The following is a 13,224-nucleotide window of genomic DNA, read 5'->3' as shown; positions in this document are numbered from 1 at the left end:
TCATAAAATAAAATTTTTTCGCTATTTTAGGAGCACGTTACTTTTGAGCAGCTGTTGAAAAGCTCTTACATACGTCTATATTAGGTAGATGCTTTAAGTACTTACACACGGAAGATTACAATTATTTTACAGAAATTTGTTAATTAACTTACATATCCTTCTGTTCTCAATTTATTTATTCTTCATCATTGTTGTAAATGTGACTATATGTAATTTATTTAAAGTAACTTTGAAATATTTTTTCTTTTATTGAGAGAGAAAGTCATTTTTTGAACAGTTTTAACAAAAATCGTATATATAAAATCGATCACAGTATTCCAGTGAAACAGTAATGAAAACTATGAGAATCGAGTAAAAACTGCTTTATAGTTACGTGGTCTTTCGCATCACAGTCACATTTATTAACGAGAATAGCGATAATTTTACATTCTATGGTTCTGTAATACTTCATCGTAGAGTTAATATGTAAGAAGTGTCGGTAGCTCCAATGAATAAACTAGAAGCGACTGAAAAATGTCTCTGAGCACTATGGGACTTAACATCTGAGGTCATGAGTCCCCTAGAACTTAGAACTACTTAAACCTAACTAACCCAAGGACATCACACACATCCATGCCCGAGACAGGATCCGAACCTGCGACCGTAGCGGTCGCGCGGTTCCAGACTGTAGCGCCTAGAACCGCTCGGCCACCCCGGCCGGCAGAAGCGACTAGGGATATTAAATAACAGCTAATGAAAGACATTCAGGAAATTAATAAAATAAACATAGATACGCTAGAGAACACATGGAGTGATTGAAAATATTTTAAAGCTGTAGACGAGCATACAGAGAATGGAATGAATGAACAAGGGGCACTGGCTTAAGATTTATCACAAAAAGTCACGACTGGGGAAACAGCAGTAGTAAATCATATCAGATGTATAAATGAAACACAACAGAATATTAAAACTTCAGTTGAAAATTCCAGTAAGGAGAGTGAAAAATATGACGTATCAATCTCCAACGTGAACAAAGATGTCAATGAAACTAGTTCAGCTTTGTCTAACACATTAGATTCAGTAAACTAATACCAAAGAGATATTTGATAACGTAGCTAGTATTCAGCAGGTCAGTGATTTTACTGCCAGAGGCACTGTTGTCTTCGCTGAAAGGGTAGAAAAGAAATTAGGTTCAAAATTAAAAACAGCAGAAAAATCAAAGCAGAGCACTATGTACAAATAGTTACTTCCCGCAAATTATTTACTAATAGGAAAGCAGACAGTGTAAATAACCATAGGAAGAGACATGAAAAAGTTTTTAACGAAGGCCACAGTTCGAAAGCAGGTAGGTTACACAGAACTGTCACCAAGAGGAAGGTACGCCATATCGGGAAACAGAGAAAGAAACCTCGGAATATTTTGAAGATTTCATGTCTGGTGGCTGCTTTCCCAAAGAAAGTAACGAAAGGTAACGGCTGGAAGGGTGTAAGGTGGAAATCAAAGATTAATGGGAAAGAAAACAGTAACAAGGTAAGCAATATCCTTTCTTTCAGGAGTGTTAGTTCTGCTAGGTTCGCAGGAGAGCTTCTGTAAAGTTTGGAAGGTAGGAGACGAAATCCTGGCAGAAGTGAAGCTGTGAGGACGGGGCGTGAGTAGTGCTTGGGTAGCTCAGTTGGTAGAGCACTTGCCCGCGAAAGGCAAGGGTCCCGAGTTCGACTCTCGGTCCGGCACACAGTTTTAATCTGCCAGGAGGTTTCAAGGTAAGCAATGTTCCCACAAATGAAAAATGACAGATACGGTAACGTTTTCCCAGGAAACGAATAGGTGGGAAACAAAGAGGCTCACGTCTACGTGAAGATACACAAAACGCTGATTGTGACAGAAACCACTGAAGAGGATTTGAATTTTCATGATTGTAGACAAAATGATGATTTTGACAGAGAGAACCTTCTCCTGAGAGTTCAGTTTTTCATAATAACGGGCGATGTAAGAATAATGTAAAGGAAAATGTGGATAAGAGGAAAGAGTCAAGAAATGAGAATAAAGAGAATTATCAGTTTAGAGTGAGAGTTGAAACTGGTAGTATTGAAATAGCAGCGATCGATGCAAAAGCCACGAACTTATTGCCAAATATCTCTTTGGTATTAGTTTAGTGAATCTATTCTGTTAGACGAATCTGTCTCAGTTTCATAGACTTTTTGTTTGCTTTGGAGACTGATATCACATTTTTCAATTTCCTTACAGAAATTTTCATCTAAAGCTTTAATATTTTATTGTATTTCGTTTATAAACCTGCTACGATTTAGCTAGTGCTGCTTCCCCATTTGTGACTCTTTCTGAGAAAGCTTTAGTTATTGCCTTCTGTTCCTTTATTACATTCTCTATTTTCTCGTCTACAGCCTTAAACCGGGCCACGGGTGCGGTTCTCGGCCGAGTTGCGGATTTTCTCTGCCCGGGGACTGGGTGTTTGTGTTTTCGTCATTTCATAATCATCTTAATTCCTGACAGTGGTTAGACTGAACTATGTACAAAAATTGGGCCGTGTAACAAATGGGACTTTGTATGGGCGCTGATGGCCCCGCAGTTGAGCGCCCCAGAAACCAAACATCATAGCTTTAAAATTTTTTAGTCACGCTAATGTATTTCTTTAATGTATCAGTGTATATTTTTTTAGTTTCCTGACTGTCTTTCATTACCTGTCGTTTAGTATTTCTACCAGTTTCTTCTCTTTCATTGTCAGTCGCTTATAGTTTCAGTCTCAACCAATTGTTTAACATCCCTTGCAGTTTTTTTCTATGTTGTTGTCAATCGCTTCTAGTTTATTCATTATAGCTGCAAACACTTCTTCCCTACTATATTCTGTGCCTTTATTTTTGTTAGCTTCACTTCCAGGGCTTGGGACTAACAACTGTCCGAGTGTTTGACTCTGCCATGCTTTCTGCTGCCTTTAAAATTTGCTTTATAAAAGAAAGATCTGACGAGCAAATAGTTGGTAGAGGGAACGTACCAATGTTACCAGCGCAGATGTTTAAGGTCTCAGATGTTACTGGCGTAAAGAAACGAGTATTACTGAAAATGAGGCATGAAGAAACAAAGGATTACGGGCATTGTGGTACCAGATGAGTATCAGTTTTATTATAGGAAATAATCTCTTTTGGTACACCATGTTGACGCCGTGAGTTTGGAGAAGGGCAGTATCACCGTTAAGGTAAGTGGTACGGAGAATACAAAGAAATTTACAAATTTTGTTGATTTCTCGCACAGAAATGATAACCGATGCTATGTGGCGATGGTCTGTGAGTGTTGTCAATAAGAATGCAGTCAAGGTAACACTAAAGCATAAAAGGAAACTAACAGAACTTTAGAGAAATGAAACTAGTAAACTGAAATAAGAATATAGCGAAGAAGATTAATATGATTAACAAAACAGTAAAAGGAATAGTAAAGAATTTGAAGTACCTACACGTAACAGTATTAATCACAGAGTAAGTATAATAAACGATGCTGTAAAAGGAGAATGCAGAAGCTATTTTCAAGGAAACAATGAATTTTCGGAAAGCGCAATATTAATGAAAAATGATGAAAAAATCATTCAGTATTAAGGACACGAGAAAGATGTATGAAGGGAGTTTTGAAGAGCAGTGTATAAGCAAGGTACATAGGCGCTATCCAGTAAAAATGTCACATCCTGAATACAGATAAATGAGACGTATATAAATGTAGCTGACATTAAGAGATACCGCGGTACCTAAGGGGAAGCATCCTGGTTCTGACAAATCTGAATACGAGCTACTGACGAGAACATCTCTTTAGTAAACAAACATAGGAAGTATACCCTAAAAGATCCAAATATTACGTATCAATCATTGTACATAGCAGCAATGTAAGCATGTTACGAGAAACAGGCTGTTCTAAGAACTCTGAAATGACATGAGTTCAGTTCCTGTTTATACTCATTAAAGTAACTGGGGTTGAACGAATAGATCGACGACCTTGTGTGTGGCGTGCTATGACGTCAGCGAGGCAGTTTAAAGAAGCAGTGCAGACGGCGCAATGCCAATGGCCTCTGAACTACCCAGTTGACGTAGCTCGGTGAGTGAAAGGACCCTGGCGTGACAATGACAGTGCGTCTGAATAGGTCATTTAGCAAACAAATCAGGTGAGGGCTATTGACTTCAACGAAGGGGTGTAAACAAAATTTATAAACACATTTATTTCACGTACAGAATTAACAGTTATTTTAAATGATCAAATAAACAGTCATAATGAAATTTGTGTTCAATAGACTTAGAACTGAAAATCATTTTAAGTAAACAATGATAATAGTATTCCGTCTAATGAATTAGTTGAATGTAATGGATTTCTTAACTGAAAAGATATATTTAAAAACAAAGACTCCACTAACTAATAAAAGTATCAACTTGAGAAGTTTATTGAATTTGCCACCTGGGCAGAACGAGAAATATGATTAAAATATGTGAAATTGAAACTACACTTCTCGTTAACCAGATGACGTGCACTCAGAGCCGAATCAGCAACAAGAGACGCGGTTGGTACGCGCGTAAATGGTGGCTGTCGTCAGGGAGAAATGGTTCAAATGGCTCTGAACACTATGGGACTTAACGTCTATGGTCATCAGTCCCCTAGAACTTAGAACTACTTAAACCTAACTAACGTCACACAACACCCAGTCATCACGAGGCAGAGAAAATCCCTGACCCCGCCGGGAATCGAACCCGGGAACCCGGGCGCGGGAAGCGAGAACGCTACCGCACGACCACGAGCTGCGGACTGTCGTCAGGGAGACACAGTGGAAACGCATCGCTTAGGACCAGCAACTTCAGCCAGCGAAGAACAGTGTTTTACGGAAATAATTGTGTCAGTGTCATGAATTCTCAAGCAACGAACTTGAGTCGAACGTTCTTCTTAAAAAGAAAATAAAATAAAAAAGTGTTATGGTGAGCATTAATACTCCCTAGTAGGGCAAAGAGAAAAATTTCTCGTCTGTGTCGTGTGTAATGCGTTTGTGTATTCTGTTTATATTGTGACCATCTGGTTAAATTAAATGTCGTGTGACTAGGGCCTCCCGTCGGGTAGACCGTTCGCCGGGTGCAAGTCTATCGATATGACGCCACTTCGGCGACTTGCGCGTCGATGGGGATGAAATGATGATGATTAGGACAGCACAAAGCCCAGTCCCTGAGCGGAGAAAACCTCCGAAACAGCCGGGAATCGAACCCGAGCCCTTAGGATTGATATTCTGCCGCGGTGACCACTCAGCTACCGGGGGCGGACGACCATATTGTGTAAATTCTGAAAAAAAAAACTCTCCGATGCATTTCGTTGGGATGGCCAACTAGCCGCTGGAAAAAGTGAGCGAAATGCTCTTATTATTTTTTGGAAAAGTATGGAATGTCGAACAACACATTGCTCATTTTCTGAGCTAATTAAATGTGGACAGCAAATATTCTGAAACTTACGTTTGCTGTCTTTGGTGATGTATTTTAAGTGTTACGTTTAATACGGCACTGGTCTTCAACGATTTTGTACTTGAATGAGTGATATTTAATTTTGCGACAGTATGGGATGTAAAATTCCGAAGTTCTGTTAATACAATTAATCGGAAAACTAAGAAAAGCTGTTTAGTACCTGCAAATCTAACAGTGCCTCATGAACAATCAGTTTTTGTGCTTAAAACTTCTCATAACGAAGTACTAAAAGTAATTTGATGAAGAAATATAAGTTCATAAAACAACTGGCGTAAAAAAGTAACTATCCTAAATTATACAGGCTGCCCCTAAGAGAAGACCATGTTCCTAGTATTTACAAAGTTACGATTTCGTTTGTGTAAAAATCACAATTTTGAAATGAAATTGCCGAAGGTACGTATAAGATTCCTCTTCCGTTCCAGCCACATTCTGTTTTTCTATTTTCCGGTTTTATAATTTTGTGTCGCATCTACAGGTTTCATGTAGCACTCAGTGGATAAAGCGGTACTGCAAAACGCACACAGTCTGCAATACGATTTCAGTTCCCACACTCACTGACGGTGGCGTGAGGCGTGAGGCGCTGTGGCTAGACATGAGAACGCCCGTTACGTCACCAGCGAGGTACGCGGGGAAAACACAGTTCAAATGGTTCAAATGGCTCTGAGCACTATGGGACTTAACATCTGTGGTCATCAGTCCCCTAGAACTTAGAACTACTAAAACCTAACTAACCTAAGGACATCACACACACATCCATGCCCGAGGCAGGATTCGAACCTGCGACCGTAGCAGTCGGGCGGCTCCGGACTGAGCGCCTAGAACCGCGATACCACCGCGGCCGGCTGAAAGCACAGTTATTCGGTCTTGAAGCAAGTAATTTCGCTTAAGAAATATTTGCTAATTAATGTCACTTTTTCCAGTACAGAAATCAGGAGTAGACTACAGGTCATGAATAATTTTTTACAACAATATTACAACGCTAGAAACCTATCATCTTAATAAATAAACGAATGATGATTACGCTAACAAAATGTGCCAACGGCTTCGAAATATCACTAGTGTAAGTCCCAGGTACAGGTTGCGCACCATAGTCGCCAGTCGCCGATAGCTGCCTTGAGATTTAGTTCTGTTGTAAGATAACACTCTCAGGAAGTTGTTAGTTTTCAGTAAATCATTATTAATGGTGCCGATATTAAAACACATCATAATGATATCCCTGTTGAGCGTTATTCCGAGTAATATAGCTTTCCGTTTCATCATGTACAACAACAGGAAGTAGAATTACAATTACAGACAACCCAACGACGCTGATACTGCTTCTGCGAGAGATAAACTTCGAGAGCTTCCCGGCTAAACATTAACTGAATCCTACACGACGGCTTAATAAGATCGTTCAAGGACAACTGGCTTCAGCTTCGCCTAACTTGGATGGAAAATCACGGCCAGTCGTACTGTACACTTATTACAACATCCTCTACGGTCTCACTGGCCAAGTGCGACATATCTGGAGGTTCAGTACAAGCGGATGCTTCTTGCAGGTGATGCTGTTTGAGCGCAAGGAAGGTACCGGCACATAAAGTTTTCTGTCCACCTTGATGTGTGTTACGAATTACTTTGCTCTTGCTTTCTTTATACGAGGTGCTTAAAAAAAGGGTCGCGTTTTCTGAGGGGATGCGCTTTTGGTCAATAGTAGAATTCCTGTAACTGTGTCCTGAAACCAATATCTGTTGAGTTATCTGCCAACCTGTTGTGCAGTTAATCACGTCCTCTTTCAAACATACCTGGCTCCATTCGGAATGCGTCACATTCATTTATCGCACGCTCTTGAACGTTGTCGACAGATTCGTACCGACCAATGCCTTTAAATGTCGCCGCAGCCAGAAGTCCAGTGGATTCAGTTTCGTTGAACAGAAAAGTCACTGAACGGAGAAGTCATTCTACTGTGTCTTCTAGACTAATACATTGCCCATGGAATGCTGTGGTGAGATACTGTCACACGATCAATACAAAAAGTGATTACTGTCCATGTGTTATCCACAGTAATCTTTCTGCAATGATTACCTTCACTAGTAACTCTGGTCAATTATCGTGCAGAAAACAGAAATACATAGCAGCTGGTAATCTCTTACTCGTCGTAAATAAAACGTCGCATGCTTCAACAAGAGTTTATTTCCTGACGTGTAAGAACTTTTCTTCTAGTTTTGACCAATACGAACTCCTGTGCATGACACTTTTTAAACACACTATACACTGAAAATGAAATGATCTTGATGGATTTTATTTACATCTGCAAAGAGTGTTTGGTGAGTTCTACAAGTATCACGAGGTGGAGAAGTCTGGTATAAGGATCTACCTGCTTAGGAACACGAGTCGGTAAGTTGGAAATTTGTACAGTGTAAAGTTCTCTTTAAAATAAGATGGAAATGTCGTGTGACTAGGGCCTCCGGTCGGGTAGACCGTCCACCTGGTTTCGAGTTGACGCCACTTCGGCGACTTGCGTGGCGATGGGGGTGAAATGATGAGAACAACACAACACCAAGCCCCTGAGCGGACAAAATCTCCAACCCAGCCGAGAATCGAACCCGGGCCGTTTGGTATGAGATTTCGTCACGCTAACCACTCGGCTACAAGGGCTGGCCCAAGATAAGATAAAACAAAATTAGAAAATAAAGGCACTGTACGACATGGCATTTCACCGTTCCCAGCCTTCACACTTATTTTCTTCATCTGACATGAAACTATTTGGTGTAATGCATACTTCTGCGTTTCATTTTGGAACTATCATTTAGATAAAACCAGCTACCCACCTTAGTACTTTGTATCTTCGGTTGCAGAAGTGCCTGGCTTAGCGTTAATAGCTAAAAACACAAATGTTCCTGGTGTGTCGGTCTACTTATTAGTGAAAACCGTATCGAAATCTCTACAACAGTTCCTGAGATTAGCCTTCACGTAAACACAGAAAAACGCGACGGGGCACTTAATTAGTCATAATTCAGCCATTTTGCATGAAATATTTGTATATTATGTACATAAACTCTCCTCATGATTCAGTTTACCTCTTCCTGAAAACTCTATGGAAATACCCAGAGTAGCTCCTGAGAGTAGCCTTCAGATATAGAGGGAAAAACGGCGCTGGTATCGTTAATTTGTAATATGTGTAGACACAGCACGTATTTTAGGAAATTTGGATTAAAGCGTGGGAGAAGTCTTGCACAACAGTGAGAGTCCATCGTGGCCTACGAACCACGGAACTTCACGGCAGCTTCCAGTAATTAGTAGAAACAGGCAATATTCATTTTGTTACAAACACTGTAACTGAGAGCGTGAGTTGTGAAACAGCTTAAAATTCATGCTCATAAAAATGCAGCGTAATTGTGTATTCGCCACACTTCATTAACACATACAGCTGCACATGGTCGCGCTTAACAACTTGACGTGCCTGCCCCGTCGCACCTACGTGTGTATTCTGCAACCTACACGCTACCGCAGTGTGCGGCGGAGGGTATTTGGCGGGCCAGCACCATTTTTCCCTCGAATTACTACCTTTGCGGATGGAAAAAAAGGCTGTCGCTGTCCTTCTGTACGATTCCCAAATCCCCAATTTTTCTGTCGTGATCATTACGAAAGATGTGTGTTGGCTCTTGGAATTGTGTGAGTAGCACTTTCGGCCAAACTACTGTTCACACGCACCTCTCCCCACGACTGCGTATCACATATTGCACGCCAGCTACCCAACACCACCTCCCTTCTTGCCAGTCTGTACTACCTATTCCACTCATAAGGTACTTTCCAAACATTTACCTACGCAAGCCGTACAGCCTGTGAAATTGCAAATTAATCACACTTGGTAAAGGTACGCGGTATAGCGACAGCACTCAAAGACTTCGTACAACAAATAATATTTTAATCAACTTCTTTCTTGCATGAATTACATTTCTTTACGCTTCTACCAGTAACTGTAACATCTGCCTTCCTCTTCGGCACATTTATTTGATTGTCCATCCTTGGAACCCTCTGAACACTGTTACTTGAAGATTGTGAATGATTTAAGTCATTTAAAAATTGAAAGTCTAGTATCCGTCCTCAACTGCAGGAATTTTATCACTTCAGCAAAGATATATTTTACTATGCCTAATATAGGGTTTCAGGCTGTGTATGAAATGCTAAAACACTGTTTTAGATGACGTATTGGACACTACAATACCTTTTACCCACCAGCGGGGTACGACAATATTCTATCTTCGGATAAATTTTATCGATGTTAGGAGGCTCCCCAACCTTCCGTATTCAAAAATTTCGCCACGTTTACATTACCAATAATAAAACACCAACAGCCCTTATTTTAGATTTCTTAGGCAACCAGTTTCGGCATTACATTATGCCGTCTTCAGGCCTTACAGCAAGGTCACAAAGGGCAACAAACACATAGTAAAAAGCTAGAAAATATTATCCAAATAAAGCAAGTGTTACATACTAATTTACTTAAGTAAAAGAAAACAGCCGGCCGGTGTGGCCGTGCGGTTCTGGGCGTTTCAGTCTGGAACCGCGTGACCTCTACAATCGCAGGTTCGAATCCTGCCTCGGGCATGAATGTGTGTGATGTCCTTAGGTTAGTTGGGTTTAAGTAGTTCTAAGTTCTAGGGGACTGATGACCACAGATGTTAAGTCCCATAGTGCTCAGAGCCATTTGAACCATTTTTAGAAGAAAACAGTCTTAATTAAAATCTACATGTTACAACGTAATATGCACTATCAGGAACTAACCAATTATTCATGTATAATGTGAAAATATCAGTTACCTAATGGAAGTAATCATAAAACAGTAGTGTCAAATTAATGGAACCGTCAGTCCTGTATACCTATTGTCGGAAATATGTGTGGGTATTCGTGACAAGAGTACTGGTTTTTGTCAAAAAGTAGAGAACTCTCAACATTTTTTCTATTAGTTGCTGTCATTCTTCCCAGACTTGTGCTTTCAGATTGTCTGATGGAAAGATCATTGTTTCTCTCCAAACATCCTGAAAGCCAAACGGTCCCAGCTATTTCCTTTTGCGCCCAAGACGATAGAATTTTGAAGTTAAAGTAATTTGCACGAAGATAGTCCAGTTTTCATATTTCCTCTTTGGTCAACCCGAACAGAATTTCGCTGGATCGCAATATATAATCCCTGAGTATTTTTTCTTGACTGTCTGAAAACACATCCATTTTTTAAAGTACACACAAGTAACGTTTCCGTCTGTTTCCTTTTTCTTCTTGATGGATCGAGGGACAGTATAGTAGCAAATACTAAATTATTTTGCAGTTTTTCGCCATTTTCCAGAACCAAAATGGCTGCACTGTGCATCACGTCTAAAGGTATCAAATCCTTTTCTGTTTTACGCTTGTAATGACGCATTTTCTTTACCTAAAAGTAAAAATTTAACCTGAGTAAAACATAAAATACGAGAGCAAATAAAAGAAAAACATCACATTATCCAACAGTCACAAAAATTCGACCTGACCAAGAGTTGCAACGCCGTGTACCAACATGCCCCGCTTCGCACTGCCATAAATGTCACAAGTAAACCCCCGACAATGACTTTAAATAAAAGCGGTTATTACGTTGTTAAGCTGCAAAATGTAACCATTTATCACCTGCGGACTCTAATGTTTGTCACTGAACGTGTTATTATATACACAACGTTTTTGAAACTATAAACTGTTACTCACCAATGACAATTTCGTTCAGAGAAAGAGAACAGAAAAAAGTCATCTCCCCCGACTCTGAGCATCACAGCGAGGATACTACGTATTGAGCCGGTGGGTTTCTGGCGCCAGGCGATATTGATTCTTACTTCCATCTTTGATCGTTGTCCCTTTGCCTTGTTCTCTTTGCGCCTTTGAAGCAGGCTATTTATGGTGGCGCGCTTTCGCAAGTCGAGGAGAGTGGGTCTGCGCATGAGCCGAGTCAGTCTGTGACGTGACGTGCTTTCGATGCTGTCGTTGTGGGGAGTTGGCGACACCATGTCACGTGGCACGGCCGTATGTCGTGAGGACCAGTTGAGTTGGAGCAACGAAGAAGCATGGGCCACTGCCGGAAAGTATTAAAGTTGTATTGACACGGCTGGCCAGTGGCGACCAGGATTTGCTAATATCTCCAGAGCTATGTGGATGGATGGCAAGTGAATTTCACATGAAGAAGAAAAAAATTAATCGCCAAGCTTTCGTGGTGCGTTCCTCCTCCTATATCTAGTGAATATTATTGCGTACTTAAGGACTGTTGCCCCCATGAACCATGGACCTTGCCGTTGGTGGGGAGGCTTGCGTGCCTCAGCGATACAGATAGCCGTACCGTAGGTGCAACCACAACGGAGGGGTATCTGTTGAGAGGCCAGACAAACGTGTGGTTCCTGAAGAGGGGCAGCAGCCTTTTCAGTAGTTGCAAGGGCAACAGTCTGGATGATTGACTGATCTGGCCTTGTAACAATAACCAAAACGGCCTTGCTGTGCTGGTAATGCAAACGGCTGAAAGCAAAGTTAAACTACAGCCGTAATTCTTCCCGAGGGCATGCAGCTTTACTGTATGATTAAATGATGATGGCGTCCTCTTGGGTAAAATATTCCGGAGGTAAAATAGTCCCCAATTCAGATCTCCGGGCGGGGACTACTCAAGAGGATGTCGTTATCAGGAGAAAGAAAACTGGCGTTCTACGGATCGGAGCGTGGAATGTCAGATCCCTTAATCGGGCACTTAGGTTAGAAAATTTAAAAAGGGAAATGGATAGGTTGAAGTTAGATATAGTGGGAATTAGTGAAGCTCGGTGGCAGGAGGAACAAGACTTCTGGTCAGGTGACTACAGGGTTATAAACACAAAATCAAATAGGGGTAATGCAAGAGTAGGTTTAATAATGAATAGGAAAATAGGAATGCGGGTAAGCTACTACAAACAGCATAGTGAACGCATTATTGTGGCCAAGATAGATACGAAGCCCACACCTACTACAGTAGTACAAGTTTACATGCCAACTAGCTCTGCAGATGATGAAGAAATTGAAGAAATGTATGATGAAATAAAAGAAATTATTCAGATTGTGAAGGGAGACGAAAATTTAATAGTCATGGGTGACTGGAATTCGAGTGTAGGAAAAGGGAGAGAAGGAAACATAGTAGGTGAATATGGATTGGGGCTAAGAAATGAAAGAGGAAGCCGCCTGGTAGAATTTTGTACAGAGCACAACATAATCATAGCTAACACTTGGTTTAAGAATCATGAAAGAAGGTTGTATACATGGAAGAACCCTGGAGATACTAAAAGGTATCAGATAGATTATATAATGGTAAGACAGAGATTTAGGAACCAGGTTTTAAATTGTAAGACATTTCCAGGGGCAGATGTGGACTCTGACCACAATCTATTGGTTATGACCTGTAGATTAAAACTGAAGAAACTGCAAAAAGGTGAGAATTTAAGGAGATGGGACCTGGATAAACTGAAAGAACCAGAGGCTGTACAGAGTTTCAGGGAGAGCATAAGGGAACAATTGACAGGAATGGGGGAAAGAAATACAGTAGAAGAAGAATGGGTAGCTTTGAGGGATGAAGTAGCGAAGGCAGTAGAGGATCAAGTAGGTAAAAAGACGAGGGCTAGTAGAAATTCTTGGGTAACAGAAGAAATATTGAATTTAATTGATGAAAGGAGAAAATATAAAAATGCAGTAAATGAAGCAAGCAAAAAGGAATATAAACGTCTCAAAAATGAGATCAACAGGAAGTGCA

Source organism: Schistocerca americana, chromosome 6, assembly GCF_021461395.2.
Source record: "Schistocerca americana isolate TAMUIC-IGC-003095 chromosome 6, iqSchAmer2.1, whole genome shotgun sequence".
Classification (NCBI taxonomy): Eukaryota; Metazoa; Arthropoda; class Insecta; order Orthoptera; family Acrididae; genus Schistocerca; species Schistocerca americana.
The sequence above is the reverse complement of the archived record's forward strand: the minus strand, read 5'-3'. Positions refer to the sequence as shown.